The following is a 26,326-nucleotide window of genomic DNA, read 5'->3' as shown; positions in this document are numbered from 1 at the left end:
GGCGTAGGTCACCCGGGCGTAGACATTCGATGGAATAGGCGATTCGGGCGTAGGTCACCCGGGCTGATCCCGGAAGAAAGACTCAGTGGTATTCATATAGCAGGCGTCTCACATCCGTGTAAACGGCCGGAGGTCTGGTGACGATATGAGTAAACTGAAGAAAAAAATATGTACCTTATACAAATACAGCTGACCTGTAATTGCTACGGAATCCATTTCGTAGTTGTAGGGGTGCTCAACATCCTAGACCACGTGCTAATGTGCACGAGTCTTTTCATTAGAAAATTGATGTGTCTGTTCTGGTCGGGATGAAAAAATATACTTTTGCTCGCTCTCGTATACGTTACGATATCTCCCTTACATGGCGCGGTCGTATTAATTAAAGTAAAAGTGTCAATATGGCGAGTGATGACCCCAGTGCCCTGCTACAACTAGCCACAGCGGCTGAAGAGTTTGAGGGGGCCAGCGGCGACATCAATACGCCAGCAGATGACACCGCATCAGCTGCAGAGACCTCACCGCTCTTGCTGGCTCAGGCCCGGGTGACCTACGCCCGGGTGGCCTACGCCCGGCTGACCTACGCCCGAATTGCCTACTCCATCGAATGTCTACGCCCGGGTGACCTACGCCCGGCTGACCTACGCCCGAATCGCCTACTTCATCGAATGTCTACGCCCGGGTGACCTACGCCCGGCTGACCTACGCCCGAATCGCCTACTCCATCGAATGTCTACGCCCGGGTGACCTACGCCCGGCTAACCTACGCCCGAATCGCCTACTCCATCGAATGTCTACGCCCGGCTGACCTACGCCCGGCTGACCTACGCCCGAATCGCCTACTTCATCGAATGTCTACGCCCGGCTGACCTACGCCCGGCTGACCTACGCCCGAATAGCCTACTCCATCGAATGTCTACGCCCGGCTGACCTACGCCCGGCTAACCTACGCCCGAATCGCCTACTCCATCGAATGTCTACGCCCGGCTGACCTACGCCCGGCTGACCTACTCCATCGAATGTCTACTGCTCCCCTCCTGTCCGATTAAAGAGTGAAGATTTCGCATACCAAAGTGACCCTTCCGGGGGAACCGGCACCCGCAAGTCAGGTAACAATGGGAAGGGTCGGAGGGACCGACCGCCGCGCCGCATGGTGACAGGTGATTCCCGGGACGTCCGAGCGTCGCCTTTCAGACGCATCGCCGCCTCCCCCCCCCCCCCGCCGCGCCGTGCCGCGCCGCACAAAGCAGACGGACCCTGTCGCGGAGCGAACTACCCGACCAGGCTGTCATCATCGGCGGAGAGCCTGAACTACTTTTTTTTTTAATCGTTGAGCTGATCAAGCTTGAGTAGCCATGCTTGCGTATTTCACGCTTCAGCCCTGCTGTGAGCCATGTTTTATGATTTCTCATTTCAGATCTTAACAATGATCTTAGGTAGGAAGAACCGTGAGAAACGCCCCTCCCCCTTAGCCCTCGCCGGTATAAGGGGGGGGGGGGGGGGTCGAACAGCCCCCTCTCGGTTTTCGATAATAACTCGTGTAAAAACTCGCTGATCGCGACGGAACTTTCATTACCATCGCGTTCATCAATTTTACACCTACCCTAACAATTTCATGACCCTGACGCAAATGACCTTTGACCTGTGACCTACTTTTCGAGACCATGTTTGGCCGGAATCGCGATTCGGCGTATATGTCGTCTCCTCTTAGCCGCGCGTTTGCACTTTTCGTGGTTTCAAGCGTTCAAACATGTGATATGATACTGCTCCTATGCGTTAGGGTGGGTGTCAAGTTCACTTGAAGCTCAGGACAGGTCACTGACCTTAAATAAGCTCGGTTAAATTTTACATGTTTCTAGGCTAGTCTTTTAGCTTAATTCGAATTTAGCAACCATATGAGCATTTACGAAGTAGTTTTGGTGCCATCGTAACATGTTACGAAGCTGTCAGAGGCGGTTGACACGTACTACGAATACCCGGCAAAACCACTACTGGTTGACCTGAACTGACCTGACCCGACCTGGCCTAAAAGCATGAAGACATCATCTGTGATAAAAACTAACATGATATTCGTGATCAGAACCCCGAATAACCTCGTAGCAGCCACACTTCACGACCCAACTGGTCTCGATTTTCCCGACTTTTGGGCCAATGACCTGGCTTGAAAGGTCAACCAATGACCTAGGACCTTAAAATTGGGTATCATCGGCTTCCTCTTGTCACGGGAAACACGCTCGTTTTTTCGCGAAGCTCTAGCTCGATCAGGGGTGAGACGGCAAGGGGGGTCCAACGGACTTCCCCCGCCCTTATACGTTTGCGGCTGTCAAAACACCAATACTGGCGAGGGGAAGTGTGTCACCCCTAGACTAGTTATTTGACCATATACTATTAGGTATTTATCTATATTTATTTATTTACGATCTCAAGCCTCCACGTGGTAGGTTTTAAAGCTTACGTCATTGCACAGTATGTCTTAAAAGTACCGCGCAAAGTAACAGTGGATCCATCAAGCCTGACCGAGGAAGGACTGCTAGTCACCGAAACAATGGATATCCTCGTCCATTCCCCAGGTCAATTGGTTCGGTGACTTTCAAATTATAGCAGGCCCTTCCTCGGTCAGGGTTGATGGATCCACCGTCACTTTGCGCGGTACTTTTAACCCTCGCCCTGGCAGGGCATTTTTCATAACACGGCCTGGCAGGGCGTGGGGGGGGGGGGTCGATGCGACCCCCCTCGCGATTGGCTCCTATAGCACCTAGAAACACCAAATTTGGTAGGTAGGTGGGCCCCCTGGATTTCTCACCCCTGTGCAAATTTGGCTGCTCTAGGTCAATATTTAGGGAGTTTTTGGGGGATATAAATGTAAAAATTTCGCTAAAATAGGTCAAATGTTTTTCGCTTATAACTTTTGATCAAAGATAGAGCAAAAAGAAAAGCAGACTGTACATACATTGGAGTGTTATGCATACATACATAGGTACAAACCATGGTCACAAGTTCATCGGTGCAAAACTCACAGCCTATATAACGCACTATGCCATATACTATTTTAAAGACCTTATCTTTCAACCATTCAACAAAATAATGCATAAAGCACTGGTATGCTGCATTCCAGCGTGATTGAGCTTTTCCAAGGCATTTCAAAACGGGGTGTTTTATCCAGAATTGGAGGATCAAAAGCATGCGATAGCATGTAGTGTTACGGGTATGGTAAGACGCTATACTTTGGTTGTCACCTGATTATGAGTTTCGTTTGCATAGAAAATGCATTTAATGTTCCGTTTTCGTATGAGTGTCAGTAACGTGGCCTTCGGATAATAGATTTAGACGAAGAACCGTTTCAAAAACAAACAATACTTAAGCGTTTGCAAGCAAGGTTGCCTAGCGCAATATATAGCCCCACTGCAAAAGGAATGTTTTAAACATTTTCCTCATCTATTTGCCCCAATTAGCAACAATGCATCGCAATATAGCCACTTCTGGATTGTAAAGCATTTTAGCATGTAAAATGGTAGGCATATGGATGTCTTCGGAGCCAGGTGTCAGAGCGTTTTGTGAATTCTATACAGTGATTGTTTGTAGCGCGATCACTGAGAAAAAAAAATTGACTCCATATGGGTCAAAACTCTTGAAAATGCTCCCATGAAAAACCTTTGCCGAACGTTCCGACAGGAGTAAAAAGGGAGTTACGAAGGGGTTTTAGCATACGTCGCGAGGCTGCCGGTGGCCGCCATCTTTTGCGCGTAGTACACAGCACGTTGTGCGGGGCGGCGGGCGAGGTGTTAGTGAAGAGCGTGTTGACTTAGACGGACCTGACCTATACAGTGACGGATAATTGGAACTTACTTTGGATTTAAAGGTAAGCTTAGCTGTATTTCTCATCATGCTTTTATCGTGCCAAGTGTTATAATGCTGTGATGAGAACATATGGTAACCCCATGTTCTTGCTGGGCTGGAATGGTCTCTGTAAGGGTAATTGATTTGTTTTGTTCCTCTGAGTGAGATAAAGATCGGAAACAGCATGCTCTGAGTTTCTAGGTATTGGCAAATATCATACATTATTTCCCTCGAATAAATTGGAGAGTTAGGATTACACAAGCTTTACACGTCATGGATCCTATTGTTATTGCCGAATTATTTTAATATCCATACCAATGAAAAATATCAGATTTGAAGGGCTTTCAAAGCAGAGCCAGAAAATTAAACTATCTTGGCATTAAAACCTTGATTTTTCTAGCCTCTATACCGGGTGGCCCAGAAAAAACGTTCCCAACTTTAAATCAATATTTCTCAGAAAGTGATGAAGATACGACATTGAAACTTCGAATAGTCAATGCGGCACACATTTTCAGTAAATGGTGTGATTTTCATGGTGTTCGATAAAATAATTTTTAAACGGTTCATGTTTCAAGCATGCCATGTAAAAATTACTTTTTTGCTCCGATGTTTACTAAAAATGTGAGTGAACGGGTCACTTTCACCCCGCGGCACCGCGGCCTAGAGCCATGACTTTATGGCAGCTAGTCTCATAGATGATTCGGGTCTCAGGATGACACATTCCCTCAGGCAACCACGATGGCTCTGTGCCAGCGGCATCGGAAGAAGTTTCCAGTTTTCTAACCATCTTGTTGCTCAAATGCTTTCCTGGCTGACATTCCTGGGAACAGGTAGCTTTTCAACCAGTTTTTTTTTTTGTCATCTGCTGGCAATGTTGTTTTTCATAAGCTATTTTGTGGTTTTCTGGCACAGGAACCAGTCTGCTTTAGTTTGTTTTCCTTATCCGGTCGATTTACTGTTTGATCTACTGAAAGGTGGGTAATCAGCAGTAATCCATGCACCGTGCCACTCCTGCTCGAAACATGATTTGATGTTGAAACGAATGGCATCCATGAGGCATGAGCACCATATTTGGCTCAGTATTTGAATATTTGGCACATAAGTGAGACAAAAATATTTAAAATAAAAACATACGTGTTGGTTTCATTCACGTGCTCTATTTTCTATTCTTTTTAATAACATGGGACGTCTAACCCAATCATCACTATCGTTTGACATCGGCAAAAAAAAGCAAAAACGTCTTGCTTAATTCAACTCAAGATTCCCAGCTTGAAAATGATGGTATAGTGTTATAATTTGGCATACCAATGCGCAAGGAAATGACGCAAACTTGATGAAAATTTTGGCTCGTTATTTGTACTCGAATTTGATATATAGGCCTCCAAACTTCGGAACGTTTTTTCTGGGCCACCCGGTATATAAAAAAAATTAGTTACCAACCACTGCCACTGCCCATGAATGATGAAAACCACCGACAAACCAGCATGTTAAAATAAATTTTGTCTAAATTGTTGTATGTTTTTAGAAAGTGTCCATAATTGAATTTCGTTCTTTAATGTAAACATGGGTACCTATGCAGCGTATAACGTCCTTGGCTTATTTTTAGCGACTTGCTCAACTTTTTGAGCGTTCAAGTAAGTACGTTTTATAGCATTGCCCTACTGTGTCTGCAACTAAGATGGAGGCTGTTAACTTGCCCTTTAGACTTTCACTGAAACTTAACTTTATCAAAATTGTAGTGCATAAGAAGTATGCTAACTTTGCAATCTCTTGCTTTCATTATTTTGACATCATGTGCCGAAATGCAGCATTAGTGCCAACACGTCAGGTTGCGTATGTCTCGTCTCGTCCATCTTGTCTCATCTGTCTACCTCTCAGTCTCCTCCCTCATTTCTTCCTTCTATCTTTCCTCGCTTCCTTCCTCACTCCCTCTTTCCCTCCCCTCTCTCTCTCCCTTTCTTTCTCCCTCTCTCCCTCCCTTCCTTCCTTCCTTTTTTCCTTCCTTCCTTCCTTCATCCCTCTCCTCCTTCCCTCCCTTTCTCCTGCATTATTTCCCTCCTTCTCTTTTTTTCTTTCTCCTCCATTTCCTCCCACGCAATGTTAAGTGTACCTATAATTTCATGGTTCTTAACATTTTGCAGGGGATGAGCTGGAGAGCCTGCAGCGCATCCCGCAAGACACGTCGGAAGCCAACGGAGGCCAGCAAAATATCCATCCCAGTTCCCACCATCGTGAAAGGAGAGCAGGACGAAGAAGACGCAGTATTCGTCGAGGCCCAGGAGGTGGTGGGGTAGCGGCACCACCAGACCAAGCATTCCTGCTGTGGTAGGCCGCCTTTTGGATTCTTATCATCAAAACTCGCGACCGTGAAGCATATGGAGTGAGATCCCCGGAGAGCGTGCCGCGGCGGGACGTCGAAAGCGTTTGTTAATTTTTTAAGCCTCCCGCCGCCCCTGACTATGAATACACATTTCTTGAAATATATTTTTTATATGTGCTTCGGTACACGAGCTTTGGGTGGTTACGCTATTCGTCCAATATTTATTTTCGGGGGGGGGGGGAGGGGCTGGAGTGGAGTGATGCGAAGTTTGGGTGAGTTTGATGGGGAGTAACAAGAGGTATACCTACCATGAAGCTGTAAATGGAGTTTTGGGGAATAATGGAATGGAGTAATCGGGAGTAATTATGAGGCAGTAGGAGAGTCATTGGGAGTGATGGAAGGGAGTTTCAGGGAGTATGTTGTTTGTTTTGATAGGGTAAAGGAGAGTAATGAAGAGTTTTCTAAAACGGTAGGGAGAGTTACAGAGAGTTTCTCGAGGGAAGCTTTGGGGTGTAATGGAGAGTTTTGGAGGGGGTGTAATGAGGAGTACCACCTGGGAGTTTTGGGGTGTCGTTTTGGTGAACTCCCCCTGGGGGTGTCATCGGAGTCAGGATTTTTTTCAGTGATATCTGATGTCGGTCATTTATCTATCAATATGTATGTCATTTAGAACTGCTTTAAGTGAATACTATTTACCTTTCTAATGACCGTCACGTTGTAAGGAAGCCTCTACTTGGTAAAAAAAAAATCCGAAGGCCATCAGTGCGAAGTTATCTTTTGCAGAGAAATGAAACTCGGGAAGAAGCAGTCTTCCGAGTCTTCTCAACTTGCAGGTAGCTATATCTCGGATCGTAAGGGACACTGTCTCAGGCGACCTTATGATCAGCTCACTGAGGTGTCTCTTTCATCGCACCTACTCATAGGCGGTCCCAGGGGGGGGGGGGGCACGGGGGCCATGGCCCCCCCCTTTGGTGCTGAAAGGTGGGGCCATACTATCTTTTGGCCCCACCTTTCAGATCGAACAAAAGTCCTAGAAAGCTTTTTGTATGTTTCATTTTCTTTCTTGCGCCATCAAAGTACGTAAATTTTACTCATGAGTGGGCTCAGCTTCGCATTCTGTCAATTTGGCGGTCAGCGTCGCTGGCACCGGTTCACGAGTAAGGCCGGATCTTATATGGAATATCAGCGTGGGTTTACTTGAGGCTCTCGTAGGCCCAGCAATAGCTGGCATGAGACCCTCTTCGGCAGTGGCGGGTGGGCCCTGCCAAATGAGCGTGGCTCTACGACACTAAAGTAAGACCTCATGGGTTGGTGCGGTGCACCTCAGAAGCCCGGTGGTGACGCCGTATGCCGGCTTGGTTTCTTAAGGATTAGCGTGGGACCTCCGGGGCCTGCATAGAGTTTGCCAGAGCTAGTATGCAATCTCAGAGGCCTGTGTGTAATGTGTACACAGTGGCGGTCGCGTGGGAGGGGGGGGGGGCATCAGGGCCATGCCCCCCAAAGGCCAATAAAGGGGGCCATCATATCATTTGCCCCCCCCCTCAAACAACCGATGGGCCCCCATAGGTGTATGGGGCCCTGGCCCTTATTCGATCGTCACGAGGCTAAAAAAAAAACCACTCCAAGCTAAATGAAGCTCCCACACCGGTCTTTGAGCGTCCTACACTGACCTCTGAGGGAACTTCAGTGGCGGTCAAGCGCCCACGTTGGCCGCTAAGAGCCCACATCGACCTCTCTTAAGCCCCACATCTGGCCTATGAGGGCCCCTAACCGGCCTCAGGGGCCCCAACCGGCGTCTGAGCGTCTCACACCGGTCTCTGGTGGCATTATTTCTATCTCTGGTGTCCTAAGACGAACCTTTAGGTGCCAATGAGGGCCCCGCACTGGCTGCTAAAGACCCGATGCCGGCCTCTAAGGGCCTGCATTGGCCTCTGAGGAGGGCCCATCTTGGCCTTTGAGGGCCCTCTGCTGGCCTCTGGGGTCCAACGACGGCTCATGCCGGTCTTTTAGAGCCCCACGCTGACGTCTGAGGGCCCCATGTTGGCCTGTAATGAGTAAGGACCCACATTAGCCTCTGAGAGCCCAATTCGGTCTCTGATTATCTCAAACTACTGGCCTTTGCAGTTTGCAGGCCCTGTACTGGTCTCTGAGGGCCCTAATCTGGCCTCTAAGTGAAAACATACATGGGTGGGCTTCTGAAGATCAGAGGGCTTACGCAGACTCCTGTACAGCCTTACGTTGGTTCTGATCGAGATCACTTTACGTCCTGATGGTCCCGCGTAGATTCCCTCATATTTCGACATCGGTACCCCATGAGCCGTTGTGGGTCTTGAGGCTGGCAGAGACTGATGAAATCCTCAGGGCTCAGGGCCAGTCTTTTCAGCATGAGGACTAGGCAGGTTGAGTGAGCCCCAATAGAGCCGTTACGAAGCCCGCAGGAGTCGCGCGCGGCCCTCAGATGCCAATTTTGAAAGCCAGGAACCTTTGGTCTCCAGAGGTCGGTGTACCTACTCTCTCCCGCCGCCATACAACTATATGGGTAAATGTCATAGTCTGAAAATGCTCTCTGGGTCTCACATGCTTGTTCATAGCAAGAAGTAGGTATCTGTACTTTTCCGAAAAGTTTTATAGTGGTAAGGTCATAAATCCGCGTGCCCGACCTTCCAGCATATGCTACACCGATCCGTCGCCATGGTGCAGTGGCCCGACCGGTGGAAACACCGTGGGGCGGGAAATGGAACTGGTGATTTTGCCTTAAATTGTGCTTAAAGATTCCACGCAAGAATGACATGGATGAAGCATAATTAGTGCCAACTGCGCGGCGCCTCGTGGACGTAAAAATTAGCCGATCACCCCCCCCCCCCCGGTGACGGATAAATGTTATGTCCCGCGAGTGTGAGTTTGCCCCCCCCCCCCTTTTGCTAGCGGCTGCGACCGCCAGTGCACCTATGTACTGTTGGCGTTTTGCGGCCGCTAGCATAAATTATATACCTACCCAAAAATAACTGAAATTCAAACGCAGTTTATGGCGTACCATTCAAGAGGTAAATGTTCTACATACACATATCACAAACGAAGCAATAAGGTACTCAATTAACCCTCGCCGGCCGATTGGGGGACGGCGGGTGCCGCCCCCCCCCTAGGGTTTTTTCCGCGATAGCTCCTAACACACTGGCGATAGAAAGCTGAAACTTGGCATACCTAACCTTTGATTCAAGCCGGACCTTTTGACACCAACGGCATTTTCGAGTCAGGTCAGGTCACTGACCTATGACGTTATAAGTGAACCTCTGCACGGTCTTCAGATGTCGCAACTTCACAACGCCCTCCCAGAGGAAACTCACAGGGAGATGAAACTTGCAGGATCAAGTATCCATAACGAGTCTCACAACTTGTATATCTCGGATTTTTCCTAAAGGTCATATGAGGTCAGGTCATTTTCGTGACCTCACCATTAAAAGTCAATGGGGAAAAATGAAAACTGCTATTCTGGCGCCGGGAACGATCTCCAACTATCTCAAGCACACAGAATCGTTATTTGATGTACTCCTTGCAAGGTTACATGCGTCACTTTTGCAATGTTGACCTTGCGTGACGTCATTTACAACGTCATCAAGGTCATTTTAGTTTTTCGTCAATCACTCCCGATCAAATTGAGCTAGCGAGCCAGGAAAGCTACCAATGAACTCAGGAAGACCTGCCGAATCGAATGATATGCGACATGACCTCTTTCGACCAACTTCGTGACCTGGGGGCGCTAATTTTACACCTATCCTTAAAATTTCATGACCCTGACCCTAATGGCCTTTGACCTGTGACCTACTACTTTTCGAGACCATGTTTGGCCGGAATCGCGATTCAGCGCATGTCGGCTCGCATCAGCCGCGCGTTTGCAGTCTTTTCGTGGTTTCAAGCGTTCAAACATGGGATATGATGTTGCTCCCATGCATTAGGGTGGGTGTCAAGATCACCGGGAGGTCAGGTCAGGTCATTGACCTTTGATGACCTCGGTTTTCTTTTTTGGAGTTTTACATGTCTCTAGGCTAGTTTTTGGATCTGAATTCGAATTTAGCAACCATTTGAACATTTACGAAGTAATTTTGGTGCATTCGTAACATGTTACGAAGCTGTCAGAGGCGGTTGCCACCCACTACGAATACCCGGCAAAACCCTTACTGGTTGACCTGACCTGACCTGACCTGACCCGACCTGGCCTAAATGCATGAAGACATTATCTATGATCATTATTAACATGATATTCGTGATCATCACCCCGAAAAAAGAAACCTATAGCAGCCACCTTTACGACGTTCTAACATGTCCCGCTTTTCCCGACTTTTGGCCATTGACCTGACCTGGAAGGTTAGCCGATGACCAAGGACCTTAAAATTGGGTATCATCGGCTTTCTCTCGTCACGGGCAGCACGCTCGTTTTTTTCTGCGGAGGTCTAGCTTGATAAGGGGCGAAACGGCAAGGGGGGGGGGGCAACAGACTCCTGCCCCCTATACGTTCGTGGCTGGAAAAACACCAATACGGGCGAGGGTTAAGAGTGTGTCCTTTAATAACCCGCGCCCTGATGGGGGGCCATGTTGGCCCCCACCCTGTGGTTTTTCTTTAATAGCGAGAAAATGGCGGCGCGCAGCGCCGCCAAATTTTGGGTACCTTACCGGGCATCAATTCGACACCTTCACACAAAATTTCAAGTCACAGGTCACCTCAGGTCAGGAGTTATTGAGGTCAAACTGAGGTCATGTTCGAGTAAAAATGAGCAAAAAACATGACATCTTGAAACGCTCACCAATTCTACAGTTAATAAGCAATTTTAAAGTTCCTTATGGGGTTGTGTAGAGAAAAGACGGCGCTACAAAACTGCTATCTCGGATTTTCAAAATTTTGGGATTTTGACCCCCAAAAATAAAAAAAATGCTTTTTTTAGAAAAACTCAAAAAATTTCCAAAAATGTTTCGAATTTCGAAAAAAACCGGAATATATGTGATAGTCCCTGCGCTCTTCGATGTACATATGTACCAAATTTAAAGGGACACTCCCACCTTAACATTAGTTTTGAGTTGAGATAGCCAAATTGGTGGCCATGGCCTGCAAATAACGGTTTGGGCACTTACAACATCGACAAATGCTTTAATTCGGAGATATGGAATTTCAAACTTGCAGTTTTCGGATTCTAAGGGGCTAGTGCATTGGTATGCCCCCTTAGAATTTGTGACGTCAGCGGAGATCTAACGATTTTTAAATCTTTTACTAAAACGTTTGGTAGCACGCGGTGGTATATGCTGCTTTGCGCGCAACAAATGCCGCACTTTCAAATAAAGTCGCTAGGAACAGCGGAGATCCCAAAAAGTAAACAAAAGTAAAAGCCTAATATCTTGAAAACCGGTGAATATTTTTCGATGAAATTTGGTAGATATTCGTTTTCGCTCTTTCTGAACCGAGCGACATCACTTTCGTGCCAATTCATAAACTTTTTTGAAGGTGGGAGGGTCCTTTTAAGATCGATACCTCTTTTTTTGGCCAAGTTATAGCGAAAAAACTGTTAAAAATTGATGATGTCAAATTTTTGAACTCAATTTTTAGCAATTCTAGACCTTTTACCGCAAAAAAAGACCACCATTGAACTCCCCGTGACGAGCTGCATCGAATCGGTACCCATTTTATGCAAAAATATCAACTTTGAAATTTGACCTAATTTGACCTGACCTTGATCTGACCTTGACTTCACCTTGACCAAAACGTGACCTAAGCTGGCCTTAAAGTCTGCCTGATCCACATAATCGCATTTGTCATGTAAAATGGACCATGAAACATGTATCACACGACACTTTCATATTGTGACCCCCAGTGACCTGACCTCTGTGACCTGACCTGGTATCAGTGACCTCAAATAGCAAAATATGTGTTTGAAGAACATTTCCCCATCGATGATTGTCAATGAAATGCATTTTACTCGATTTTACAACGCATTTCTTGAAATGCCTGTAAACGGTGAAAATTCGACCTTTGACCTGACCTGTGACGTCATCGGTTTGTACGAGGTCAATGAAATTAGGTCACAAGGTAGTTCCCCGTTGGGGCTATCCAACGCCGTTTACCGCTTGTCGCTATGTTGCGTGGTTCTCGAGATCTTAGGGGGCCAAAATGCCCCCCCCCCATCAGAACGCGTTGCTGGGCAGACCCCATCAGGGCGCGGGTTAACACAAAAGCTATTGTGTATTTGTGTTATTGTGTATTATTGGGTTTCTGAACCTGTTGATGGTATGCAATAAAAACAAAATAAATACAAGTGTAGAAGGTAACGGTTGTGGGAATGGTAGGTCGTTACAGGTCTCGCGGGTTTTAGCGGTAGGTTTTGCACCTAGAAAATTTAGTGTACTTCAGGCTATATCTTCGTCGTCTTAAGCTTTTAAGTGTTGAAGATGCGATCGACTTGTTGGGTAACAAGCCGGCCACGATCGTGTAAAATTACTTCATTGTAGATCGATTAGTTTCTGAGATATAACCGGAAATGTAAAAGTGCCAAACCTACCGCTTAATCTCGCGAGACCTGTACAAATAAAGGCTTGCATAGTATTGACGGTATTGACGATATTTCGGAAAGTTAGGGCCCCCATCTTGTTTGGGCCCTTTTTCTGAAAACCTGCCCCCGCAAGGCGAAATCCGTGGCGCCGTCCCTGGTGCTGGGGGGGGGGGGGGTCCTGGTCGGCCTGTCCATTCGGACGGGCTAAGCCCCGGCGACTCTAGGCCCTAGGGTGTCTGCCCAGACAAATGTCTCCCCCTAATTCCTATCATTCTTCCGGCTCTGAAATGGTCTTGTCAGACCGAAAGGGCCTAACCCAACAAAACAAACACAAGCAAGCAGCGTGCGCCAGTCGCAGCTGGGCTGGCTGTGCAGCGCCGGCTCTCGATGACACGTCTATGGCCGAGTGGGAATGAGCGTGAATTGGTGCGTGTGCCTGTACTATAGCATAAGTGACCAACCTGAGCTGTTTCTACTTTGATATATTGAGCCTGACTCAGGAATAGCCACACTTGAGTGGAACGGATCTAATTGGGACGTGAACTGAATAAATGTATGACTATGACTAAGCAAGTATGAGTAAGCACACAAAATGCAACATAAATCGGTTTCTTCGTTGGTGATATCACGAAAACGTGTTGGCAATAGTCTAATTATGTTACAAAAATGCGTAATAAAATTACTCAAATTAATTTGAAAATTCATAGATGGCGTCAGGGTACCGAAGTTGGCAGGTGAAATCGATCTCCCTTTCTTTTCCGGGGTCCACCTATGATCCACCTGGCACCTCTTGTTCACTTGTGAACCTACAATAAAATTTTCATTTCAATCGCTATTGCATTTGTTATTTTACACACTTAACCCTCGCCGGCACAGGCCATTTTGAGTCCTTCGACGGCACAAGGGGGGGTTGGTACGACCCCCCTCGCGTTTGGCCCCTGATCGAGCTAGAGCTTCGCGGAAAAAAACGAGCGTGTTGCCTGTCACGAGACGAAGCCGATGATACCCAATTTTAAGGTCCTAGGTCATCGGGTGACCTTCCAGGTCAGGTCAATGACCCGAAAACCGGGAAAATCGGGACCTGTTAGAAAGTCGTAAAGTGTGGCTGCTATGTGGTTTTTCGGGGTGCTGATCACGAATATCGTGTTAGTTTTGATGAGAGATGATGTCTTTAAGCATTTAGACCAGGTCGGGTCAGGTCAGGTCAGGTCAACCGGTAGGGGTTGTGACGGGTATTCGCAATACGTGTCAACCGCCTCGGACAGCTTCGTAACATGTTACGAAGGCACCAAAACTACTTCGTAAATGTTCAAATGGTTACTAAATTCGAATTCAGCTCCAAAAACTAGCTTAGAAACATGTAAAACTCGAAAAAGTGAACCGAGGTCACCCGAGGTCACCAAAGGTCAATGACCTGACCTGACCTTCAGGTGACCTTGACATCCACCCTAATGCATGGGAGCAACATCAAGTCACATGTTTGAACATTTGAAACCACGAAAAGCTTGCAAACGCGCGTCTAATGCGAGCCGACAAGCGCCGAACCGCGATTTCGGCCAAACATGGTCACAGAAAAGAGGTCACAGGTCAAAGGTCATTGGGGTCAGGGTCATGAAATTTTCAGGGTAGGTGTAAAATTGATCAATGCGAGGGTACTGAAAGTTTCGTCGCGATCGGTCGCTTTTTACGCGAGTTATTCGCGAAAAACCTTAGGGGGGGTTGCATCAACCCCCCCCCCCCTGTGCCGGCGAGGGTTAACGTCATGATCTGAGTAGAAAATATTCGCTGTGTGTAATTACTTTCCAATACCTTCCAACATTCACTGGACGCGCCTAGATATTTTTTTTTTTTTAATGTATAGCTTGCAAGTGTTCCAGAACTTAACTGAATTGAGTCACTCCAGGACAATCTAACTATTACCAAGCCGCTCATCAAATGCTACGTTGCATATCAATATCACACCCCTTTTTTGGACGCCTAGATCGTGCTATTATAACCCTCGCCCTGGCAGGGCATTTTTCGTAACGCGGCCTGGGGGAGGGGGGGGGGGGTGATCCGACCTCCTGGCGTTTCGAAACTAAACGTCGTAGCGCTTCCCAACAAAGACAAGTCGATTGCTCTTTACGAGTATTCGCGACTGGTGATACCTATATTTTTATCCTAGGTCAATATTTGACACCGTTTTGGCTAGTCAACGATCAAATTACGGGGAAAAGCTAAAATTTTCCAAGCTATTTAGCCAATAATGGCAAATCTATGAAAGATATCAACATGAAACTTTCACGACCGTGTTTCCCAATGAATTAGCAACACAATGATGCATAGTTCACTGCAGTTCAGTCATTACTGGCGTGACATAGTCCCCGGGAACACGAGAGTCACACCCGCCGCTGGCGAGGACGGTCCTAATTGACCTGAGGTGACCTTGTACAGATCGAGGAACAATTTTGAAAGCATTTAGATGAAGATTGAACCACAGATTCGGATTCAGGACCTCAAGAAACCCCACTAAACACAGACATGCGAGGTCAATGACCTTTGTTGACCTTAGAAATGTCAATATACAATGTAATGTTTCATGTACTGTCAAAATCTGACATAAGTCACACAGAATAATTTCGTTCTTGTCGATGGGATCGCGTCCAGTTACGCCAGATGTACGATTTTGTCAAAAAGAGTCGGAGGTTTTACCTATTGTGAGGTTATAGCTCGGTGACCTGACATAACCCGAAAATATTTTTTACCGAAAGATTGAGCTGAAAGTTAGCAAGTAGGTAGGCACCCACAAAGCCATGCATATCCATGTGCCAGATTTGGGGTGCTGTTGCACGTGCGCACTGCGCACGTGCAGGGGTCGATTCCAGATCTCGAAGACGGCTGGACCGATTGCGCTCAAATTTGGTACACGGTTAGGGAGCAGTTGGTAGGGTGCCGTGCAAAAGTCAGTTGGGACCCAGTTGGCACGTGCGCACATGCAGGGTGCCGCTTCCAGATCTCGAGAACGGCTGGGCCGATTGCGCTTAAATTTGGCACATCACTAGGGACCGGTTAGTAGGTCTTGGGGTGCAGTGCACAAGTTATTTGGTGGTACCCCCTCGCAATTTCGTACGTGCAAGGCCAACCCTCCCGCTCACTCCGTTGGTCGCCCCAAAAGGCGTTTTACTGGTGTGCACGATTACTTTATAAAAATGCTGAAGTGAAGTTAACCGTTGGCAAAGACACTAATTCGTGCAGGGGCTCATTTTCACTTGTCCTTTTAATGTAATCGGTGACTTAAGCCAGCCGGCCAAATGAACAAAAATCCATACAAACCCAGGTGATGCCACGGGCCCACGGCCCTCATCCTTGTCAGCGTCCACTCCCTCGGCGGCGGCGGCGGCGGCCCGCCGTGCCGTGCACCGCGGCATGTTACCTCTCGCCGCGTCAGGGGCCGCGGGGCGGGACGCTACCCCCCGCTGCGACAGGCGACCCCTGGGCCTGGGCACCGCCGCGGCGGGCGACGGACGACAATAGCGCAAACAAAGGATGGGGCCGCCAGTCAGCCGGCGTAGTGAATGGGTAAATCCTTACTCGATAACACAGCAGGGACTGCTCCACGAACACGGGCAGGCCGTACGGCAGTAGACATTCGATGGAATAGGCGATTCGGGCGTAGGTCAGCCGGGCGTAGGTCACCCGGGCGTAGACATTCGATGGAGTAGGCGATTCGGGCGTAGGTCAGCCGGGCGTAGGTCACCCGGGCGTAGACATTCGATGGAGTAGGCGATTCGGGCGTAGGTCAGCCGGGCGTAGGTCACCCGGGCGTAGACATTCGATGGAGTAGGCGATTCGGGCGTAGGTCAGCCGGGCGTAGGTCAGTCGGGCGTAGACATTCGATGGAGTAGGCGATTCGGGCGTAGGTTAGCCGGGCGTAGGTCAGCCGGGCGTAGACATTCGATGGAGTAGGGTATTCGGGCGTAGGTCAGCCGGGCGTAGGTCAGCCGGGCGTAGACATTCGATGGAGTAGGCGATTCGGGCGTAGGTCAGCCGGGCGTAGGTCACCCGGGCGTAGACATTCGATGGAATAGGCGATTCGGGCGTAGGTCACCCGGGCTGATCCCCTCTTGCTCCTGCAGCAACAGCTAACGGACCTGCGAGCATCGCTCCTCGAATCCCAGGCGCGCGAGGCCCAGCGAGATTCCCTAATGGAGCAGCTGACTCATATCGTGGCTGCCCAAGCGCCGAACACAAGCGCTCCTGATCAGTCATCCTCAAACCGCTCAGTACAGCGAGAAGTCAAAAATGTCAGGCCACCGACCGGCACGTACGAGATGTCCTCCGTGGAATACCGCACGTTCTGCCGTGACTGGCGTGACTACCAGCGTCTTACACAGGACTGTAATTCAGCCACCGTGACGCACATACGTCTGATGTGTGACGCACAGCTACGGCAGGCCATCGATACTATTCATGGCGATAAATGGCAGAGCTACAGCGTCGACCAGGCACTGCAGGAAATCGGCAACATCACCAAACACAGTAGCAACCCAGCTGTGGCTCGCAAACGTTTCCACGCGCTAGCACAGACGCCAACTGAACCAATCAGAGAGTTCGTCGTCCGGTGTAAGCAAACTGCCGCCGACTGCCGCTTCACGTGTCCCTCCTGCAACAGCGACCTTACCGACTGGATGCTGACTGACCAGATCACCTGCGGCGTCCAGAGCGAGGCGCTACAGCAGGAGCTTCTACTGAAGCACAGCAGCTTCTCCAGCTTCGAGGCGCTGCGTTCGTACTGTGAAGCGCATGAGTCAGCATATAGAGACAAACATGAGCTGTCGATGGCTTCCGCCACTTCTGTAGCTGCGGCCGTAGCTCCAGTCGACACCGCTGAGGACACCGAACAGCCGGATCCAGATCAAGCACCCGAGCTTGCCGCCAGGATGTCCGCTCACACCCGGCAGAAGCAGGGCAAATCCCACCAGCCGGCAGCCCCATGCTCCTTCTGTGGGCGCGCTGCACACACCAAGGGTCGACAAGGCTGTCCGGCGCACGACAAATTCTGCACCCAGTGCGGTAAGAAAGGCCACTTCAGCACTGTGTGTCGAAGCAAGACAACGCTCAGCTCGGTGCGCGTTGAGCCTAACGTCGTAGCTGGTGTCGGGCGCGGACTTCCTCGCCTGCAGCTCACTGTGATTCACCCCGGCAGCCGCAAGTCGCGTGTTCTCAGCGCCATCGCCGACACCGGTGCTGAAGTCTCCGTCATGGGTCGCTCACATCTAACACAGCTGGGACTCAGCCCCAAACACTTAAAGAAGACGCCAAGACGTCTGCAGCATGCAGCCGGTGGTGGTCTGCAAGTGCTTGGCACCATCCGGATGCGGCTTTGCCTTCAAGACAGGCAAATCACGGAAGACATATTTGTGGTAGCGGGCGTCAGTGACATGTTCCTCTCGCTATCAGCATGTAGGAATCTGAGCATCGTACATGCCGACTTTCCGTGTCACCAGATCGGCGCCATCTCTGGCGCTGATCATCCTCCTGAAGGCGCCGACATGACCACAGACAGGCCCCACCACCTGCCTGATCGTCCAAACCAGCTCCCATTTCCACCCACGGAGGGAAACATACCAAAGCTGGAGGCCTGGCTGAAGGAGCACTTCTCGGACAGCACCTTCAACACCACGTGTCAGCCGTTCCCGGCCATGTCGGGGCCGCCACACCACATCCACCTGAAGGATGGAGCTGAGCCGTTCGTCGCTCACACACCCATTCCAATTCCACATCACTGGAAGAAAGAGGTCAAGCGTCAGCTGGATGACGATGTCGCCTGTCGGGGTATCCTGAGACCAGTTCCTGCTGGAGAGCCCTCGGAGTGGTGCTTCAGGATGGTCACTGTACCGAAAAAGGACGGCAAACCGAGGAGAACGGTGGATTTCCAGCCCGGTAACAAAGCATGTCTCCGCGAGACTCACCATACCCCTCCACCATTCGACATGGTAAGCAGCATCCCCCCAAAAAGCTACAAGACGGTTCTAGACGCCTTTAATGGGTATCACCAAGTGATGCTAGACGAGGAAAGTCGCAAACTGACAACCTTCATCACTGAGTACGGCCGATATCAGTATCTGCGTACACCGCAGGGTCACTGTTCAGCTGGTGACGCCTACACAAAAAGATATGATGACATAGTCGCTGGTGTGGAAAGACAGTGTAAATGCATCGACGACACTCTGCTGTACGATGCAGATATCAAACAAGCGTTCTTCCACACATTCGACTACCTCACGCTGTGTGGCAGAAACGGTGTGACATTGAACCCCGACAAGTTCAAGTTCTGTCGTCGTGATGTCGAGTTCGTCGGCTATTTCCTAGGATGGGAAGACTACAAGCCAACAGGCGACAAGCTGTCAGCCATAAAGAACTTCCCTATGCCGGAGCAGCCATCCATCACAGACATCAGATCCTGGTTTGGGCTGGTGAACCAGCTCGCGCCGTTCATGGCCGTCTCACCCCTGATGGAACCATTCAGAGACCTTCTGAAGCCTGGATCCTCCAAGAAAGTCTACTGGGATCAGAATCTCCAGACGATCTTGAACAAAACCAAAGAAGCCATATGCAGTATGGCGGCAAATGGACTCGCCTACTTCGACCGGTCCCGGCCAACCGCCGTGGTGACCGACTGGTCCAGAAATGGAATTGGCTTCGTGATCCTCCAGCAGCACTGCAGCTGTGCCAAAGATCAAGCGCCGTTCTGCTGTACAGGGGGCTGGAAGCTGGCCCTCTGTGGTAGCCGCCATCTGTCTTCGGCGGAATCAAACTACTCAGCGGTGGAAGGCGAGGCACTGGCCGTGGCGTGGTGCTTCAAGAAGGCCAGGCTGTTCCTCCTCGGTAATCCGGGCTTCCTTCTTCTCGTGGACCACCGGCCGCTGGTGAAAATCCTTGGCAACAGAGCCCTCGGTGACATATCAAACCCAAGGCTGCTTCGTCTCAAGGAGAAGACGCTGCTGTTCGACTATCGGATCAAGCACTTGCCTGGGAAGCAGAATCTGGCCGCAGACACGCTCTCGAGGTACCCAGTCGGCGCTCTTGAACCAGACAAGGATGACACGGACGTTAGTGAGGATCTGGAGGCCCTGGGCGCCATTGTGGCAGCATTAACGGCCACCTCAGAAGACGTCATAGCCATGGATCCCCAACATGTCAAAGACGCTGCGCAGTCTGACGAGCAGTATCAGCTGCTGTCTCAGAAGGTATCGTCAGACAGTTTCGCCAATACTCGGGCCCAAGAAGACCCACTAGTGCGAGACTTCTACAATGTCCGAGACCGTCTGTGCATAGCCGACGACCTTTTGATGTACGGCGTAGACGAAAAGGACCTGAGACTGGTTATTCCCAGGAACCTCCGCCGTCAGATCATCAAAAACCTGCACTCTGCGCATCAAGGCTCATCTTCCATGCTGGCACGAGCTAGACAGGTTGTTTACTGGCCCGGCATGGAACATGACGTCCAAGACCATGCCCGGCACTGTGAGCAGTGCCGTCGCCACGCGCCGTCTCAGCAAAGAGAACCACTGCTTCCCTCCCCAGCCCCAGACTACCCGTTCCAGCAAGTGGTCGCCGACATGTTTGAGCTCAACGGAAACATGTACCTGAGCTACGCTGACCGGCTGACAGGCTGGCTGGAAGTTCACCATTTTCGCTCAGCTGTAACGTCAGAAGCGCTCTGCGGCGTATTCCGCCAGCTGTTCCACAGATGGGGCGCACCTCAAGAGCTGTCGTCTGATGGCGGACCCAACCTGTCAGGGCGGCCCTTCCAGCTGTTCCTGCGCAGGTGGGGCGTCCGGTGGCGCCTCTCGTCAGCCCACTTCCCTCAGTCGAACGGCCGAGCTGAGGCCGCCGTTAAGACAGCCAAGCGCATCATACGCGAACACACAGGAAGAGGAGGTCATGTCAACACGGATGAGGCAGCACAGGCGCTGCTGATGTACAGAAATACGCCGCTACGAGACGGCGGTCGGTCCCCGGCACAGCTGGCGCTGGGCAGGCACCTCCGCGACAGCATCCTGTCACCGTCACAGCGGTACAAGCTGAGCCCCGAGTGGTGCCGGGATCTCCGCCGACGGGAGCTCTCCATGGTCACCCGCGGCGAGAAAAGCAAGGCCGCTTATGATGTCGGCACGAAGGAGCTCTCCGAAATGTCGGTCGGCGACAGCGTCCTCTGTCAGGACGCCAGAACCAAAGCCTGGGACCGCCGAGGTGTCATCGTAGAAAAGTCTCCGTTCCGAAAGTACTTGGTCAAGATGCAGGGCACTGGTCGCGTGACGATCCGTAATCGGCGTCACCTGAAACTAGACTTACAGAAGTAATGTGCTCGTGAAGTCGGCGTGACTATCCGACTTGGAGGGGGGTTGTAGGGGTGCTCAACATCCTAGACCACGTGCTAATGTGCACGAGTCTTTTCATTAGAAAATTGATGTGTCTGTTCTGGTCGGGATTAAAAAATATACTTTTGCTCGCTCTCGTATACGTTACGATATCTCCCTTACAGTAGTTCCTACGTTATTCTATTATTTTCCGTACTACACTACCGAAACATCCCAATTACGCTACGAAACGGAACTGACAGCTACGGGTTACCGAAAACTTCAAAATAACGTAACGTAGGCCAACTCTGCTGCGGGCGCTCACTGAGGCCTGAGGGACGCTGGTGCTAACGTCGTGCGGTAGGTGTCGCTACAGGCTACAGTTTGCGCCCGCGGGCAGAGAAAGGCTTTGCTACGCGCCACTGTTAGTCGCGCGCATCAAATACATTTTGACCCGCTTCCATCCAGACAAATCCTCACATACCCTCAGGTCATCCCTATATAGCAAAAATTATTAACAATAATTGTAACCATTTCCTGTGACACAACATATGTGATACGACATAATACCAGACCGTTACAAGACAGAGCCGCCAAATGTCACTACATGACTACACCTTACAACTTACATACAGTCAGGGGCGGATCCAAGGGGGGGGGGGTCACATGGGTCATGGCCCCCCCCTTGAGGCCCGGGGGCCCAAAGACCTTCCAGGGGCACCACCGGCCTATCAGGGGTATCACAGTCCTGACAGGGGCACCACAGGACCGCCAGGGGCACCACAGGCCTAGCAGGGACACCACGGGCCTGGTGCCCCTGGGCCCTGACAGGACTGTAACGCCCCTGACAAGCCTGAAGTGTCCCCGGCAGGCACGTGGTGCCCCTGACAGGCCTGAGGCGCCCCTGCAAGGCCGGTGGTGCCCCTGGCAGGCCTGTGGTGTCCATGGCAGGCCTGTGGTGTCCATGGCAGGCCTGTGGTGCCCTTGCTAGGCCTCTGGTGCCCCTGACAGGCTTGTAATGCCCCTGGAAGGACTGTGGTGCCCCTGGGCCCTGACAAGCCTGAGGTGCCCCTGACAGGCCAGAGGTGCCCTTGCTAGGCCTGTGGTGCCCCTGGCAGGCCTCTGGTGCCCCTGACAGGCTTGCGGTGCCCTTGGAAGGACTGTGGTGTCCCTGGGCCCTGACAAGCCTGAGGTGCCCCTGACAGGCCCGTGGTGCCCTTGTTAGGCCTGTGGTGCCCCTGGCAGGCCTCTGGTGCCCCTGCGCCCGGAGAGGACTGGTGCCCCTGAAAAGTCTGAAGTGCCCCTCGGCAGGCCCGTCGTGCCCCTGACAGGCCCAAGGTGCCCCTGCGAGGCCGGTGGTGCCCCTGGCAGGCCTCTGGTGCCCCTGGCAGGCCTCTGGTGCCCCTGGCAGGTCTGTGGTGCCCCTGGCAGGTCTGTGGCGCCCCTGGCAGACCTGTGTTGACTGGTGCCCCTGCTAGGTCGCTGGTGCCCCTCACAGACCTGTGGTGCCGCTGGGCCTTGACAAGCCTGAGATGCCTGGCTATGGCAGGCTCGTGGTGCCCCTGATAGACCAGTGGTGCCCTTGCTAGGCCTGTAGTGCCCCTGGCAGGCCTCTGGTGCCCCTGCTACCCCTGCGCCCTGAGAGGACTATGGTGCCCCTGAAAAGCCTGAAGTGCCTCTCGACAGGCCCGTGGTGCCCCTGGGCCCTGACAGGCCCAAGTTACCCCTGCGAGGTCGGTGGTGCTCCTAGCAGGCATCTGGTGCCCCTGGCAGGTCTGTGGTGCCCCTGGCAGGCCTGTGTTGACTGGTGCCCCTGCTAGGCCGCTGGTGCCCCTCACAGGCCTGCGGTGCCCCTGGAAGGACTGTGGTGCCCCTGCCCATAGGGGTGCTCATGGGCCCAACAGGCCCGTTGTGCCCCTGACAGGCCTGTCGTGTATACTTGCTAGACCTGTGGTGCCCCTGCTTCCTGGCAGGCCTGTGGTGCCCCTGGCGGGCCTGTGGCGCCCCTACAAGGCCGTAGGTGCCCCTGACAGGTTTGTGGTGTCCCTGGAAGGACTTTGGTGCCCCTGACAAGCCTGAAGTGTCAAGGACAGACCCTTTAGACGCCAGGGTCAAGTTCGTCGGACTGACAACGATTTGCTTACCTGATAACGTTCCTGGTAAGTACTCATTACTCAGCGTCCACAACATATATACACATAGCACATTCATATATGTATACTTGCTTACAATTGGTAAATGTGGTTGTGGCTAAAAGGTAAGATACTGACTAAAAATAAAAAATAAAAATAAAAAACTGAAAATGGGGGCACCACCAAAATGAAGTGGACGAAATCCGTTGAGTTTTTAATTTTGGGTATAGGTAGGGGCACCACTTCGATTCATGACCCTCCCCTTGGAGTTTTCCTGGATCCGCCCCTGCATACAGTTGTAGCCATGTACTTCTGCCGGTCACCGCTAGGCCCATGTACTTCTGCCGGTCGCCGCTAGATGCTGTGAACCACGAGTTACAGTTTTGTTAATAGGTGCCGCTTTTACCAGTCTCTAAATTGCTAAAGCCTTCGATTAAGTTGTGCGTCCCCCTTTTAACGTTCCGTTCGCTTAAACTGCTGTATTGTTTGGACAACTGCATTGGCTATGTGTATATTAAAAACCATATGTATTCGTTTATTACATTCGATGTTCTCGCCAACATGTGTGCAATACTAGATAAGTAAGTTCGTATGTAAAATTATATATGTCTCGATTTTGTGGCGAAATACAAGAGATATCTGTATGTTACAGTGTTTCTACTGGCTACACCAGCCAGATTGGTGACCCCGCGTTCTACGCACTAACGGATCGCTATCCCCTCGTGTTCCCTGGCACACCGACACTGGCCTGCACCCTGAGCTATCTCCTCCAGCTCTCTTTGTGTAGGAAGGAAGTGGCGGATGGTGTGTCTCCACGAGGATCCTTTTTTGTGCTGTGTGGAAGTGGATAACGCCGACTACTACTGCTGCACTACGATCCAGCTACTTCATCGGCTCACCTTACCGTCCGGCTACCTCTGCAGCTGCACCGCAGCACCTGCCGATCGCCGTGTCGCCGTCGCCGCCACCGATCTTCCCGACCATTGCTCTCGGCAGCCATGGACCAGAAGACCCAGCCTGCCGGCGCCGGTGCAGCCGCCGGCACCGGTGCAGCCGCCGGCGCCGGTGCAGCCGCCGCCGCCGCCTCGCATGCCGCTGCTGCTGCTGCTGCCGCTGCCGCCCAACCGGACTACCTCCGCGTGGCGACCGCGCCACGCAGCCACGTCGCGCCGCCGCGCTTCTTCGAGGAGGACCCCGTGATCTGGCTCGTCCAGCTCGACCTCTTCTTCTCTCAGGCAGCTGTGGACGATGAGCTCAGCCGCTTCCGGATCGCCGCTACTCTCCTTCCTGGCCACCTCCTGCGCGACTTCACCGACATCCTCCGCAACCCTCCTCAAGACCGACCTTACACCATCCTTTCCAACGCCATCCGTCAGCGGTTCGGCAAATCAGTCGAACAGCGTCTTCGCTGCCTGCTCTCTGGCCAACAACTCGGCGACAGGCGTCCTTCCCAATTCCTTCGGCATCTCCTGGACCTTGCTGAAGCTGAAAGCTCACAAGATTCCCCGCTCATCCGCCAGATCTTCCTCAATGCACTTCCGCCTCGGACTCAGCCCTTCCTCCAGTGCCTGCCGCCTGGGACGGACCTTGCGACCATCGCTAGCACTGCCGACCGACTCCTGGAGCTTCCGCAGCAGTCGGACGTCGCTGCACCTACCTCAGGCCTTCTCGCCGCGGTATCGACTTCTGCGCCTGCTGCAGCCTCACCTGCTGCTCCTGCAGGACCCTTCCACCTCCAAGACCTGATGAGCCAGCTGCTGACTGGTATCACGGCCCTCACAACATCAGTCGCCACACTGGTGGACGAGACGCGCCGCCGAGAGAGGTCTGCATCTCGTGCCCCCGGCCGCGCTCGCTACCGTCCACCACGCGACCTGTCTGCTGCTGCCCGGTCACCCAGCCCTGCAACCAACACATCTACCGGCACTGGTGCTTCCTACTGCTGGTACCACCACAAGTTCGGTACCAACGCGCGCTCATGTCAGTCACCGTGCTCGTGGTCTGCAACCGCAACTCAGACCTCGGGAAACCAGCAGTAGGACAGGTGACACAGACGTCTGCACCTGCCCTGCTCAACCCTGACGTCCCTCCAGCCAGCGGCCTTCTGAGACTCAAGGACAACAACACTGGTATCACCTTCCTCATCGACACTGGAGCTGAGTACAGTGTTCTTCCAGCGACACCCACCGATCGTGCTCGCGGAACCAACGGACTGGATCTGCAAGCAGCCAACAACAGCAGCATCCAGACCTATGGTCAGCGCATGCTCACGCTTTCTCTCGGACTCAGAAGAGATTTCAACTGGATCTTCAGCATCGCGGACGTCTCCCATCCTCTCCTAGGAGCCGACTTCCTCTCCTCGTATGATCTCCTCGTCGACACCAAGAGAGGCCGTCTCATCGACCACCTAACTGAGTTGTCTTCACCTGCTTCCCACTCTTCCGTGCCATCCACCGGACTGACAGCCGTCGTCGGAACCGACAACCCAGCTTTCCTTAACCTCCTTCGAGAATTCCCCAGCCTCACCCAGCCGTCACATCATCCGGAGCCACAGCACTCAGTCCGACATCACATCGAGACTACCGGCCCTCCGGTCTTCTGCCGCCCACGCCGTCTGGATCCAGCTCGACTCGCTACTGCCAAGGCAGAGTTCCAGCGCCTCCTCAGTCTCGGAGTCATCCGACCCAGCAGCAGTCGGTATGCATCACCGCTGCACATGGTGCCCAAGTCGTCTGGAGATTGGAGACCCTGTGGTGATTACCGTGCACTGAACCGCATCACAGTGCCTGACCGGTACCCACTACCACATCTCCACGACTTCACTGCCTGCCTCGCTGGGACATCGATCTACTCTCGGCTCGACCTCGTCAGGGCCTTCAACCAGATACCGATGGCCCCAGAAGACATCGCCAAGACAGCGATCACAACGCCCTTCGGCGCCTTCGAGTTCCTCCGTATGCCGTACGGTCTCCGGAACTGCGCTCAGACCTTCCAAAGGTTCATGGATCACATCCTCCGTGGCCTGGACTTCGCCTTCGTCTATGTAGACGACATCCTCATCGCCAGCAGCAGCATCTCGGAACATCTCACACACCTCCGAGAGGTCTTCAGCCGTCTTTCCCGCAACGGTGTGCTCCTCAACCCATCGAAGTGCGCCTTCGGCAT

The sequence above is a fragment of the Amphibalanus amphitrite genome, unplaced genomic scaffold (assembly GCF_019059575.1).
Source record: "Amphibalanus amphitrite isolate SeventyFive unplaced genomic scaffold, NRLGWU_Aamphi_draft 000013F_arrow, whole genome shotgun sequence".
Lineage (NCBI taxonomy): Eukaryota > Metazoa > Arthropoda > Thecostraca > Balanomorpha > Balanidae > Amphibalanus > Amphibalanus amphitrite.
This window is presented reverse-complemented; position numbering follows the sequence as displayed.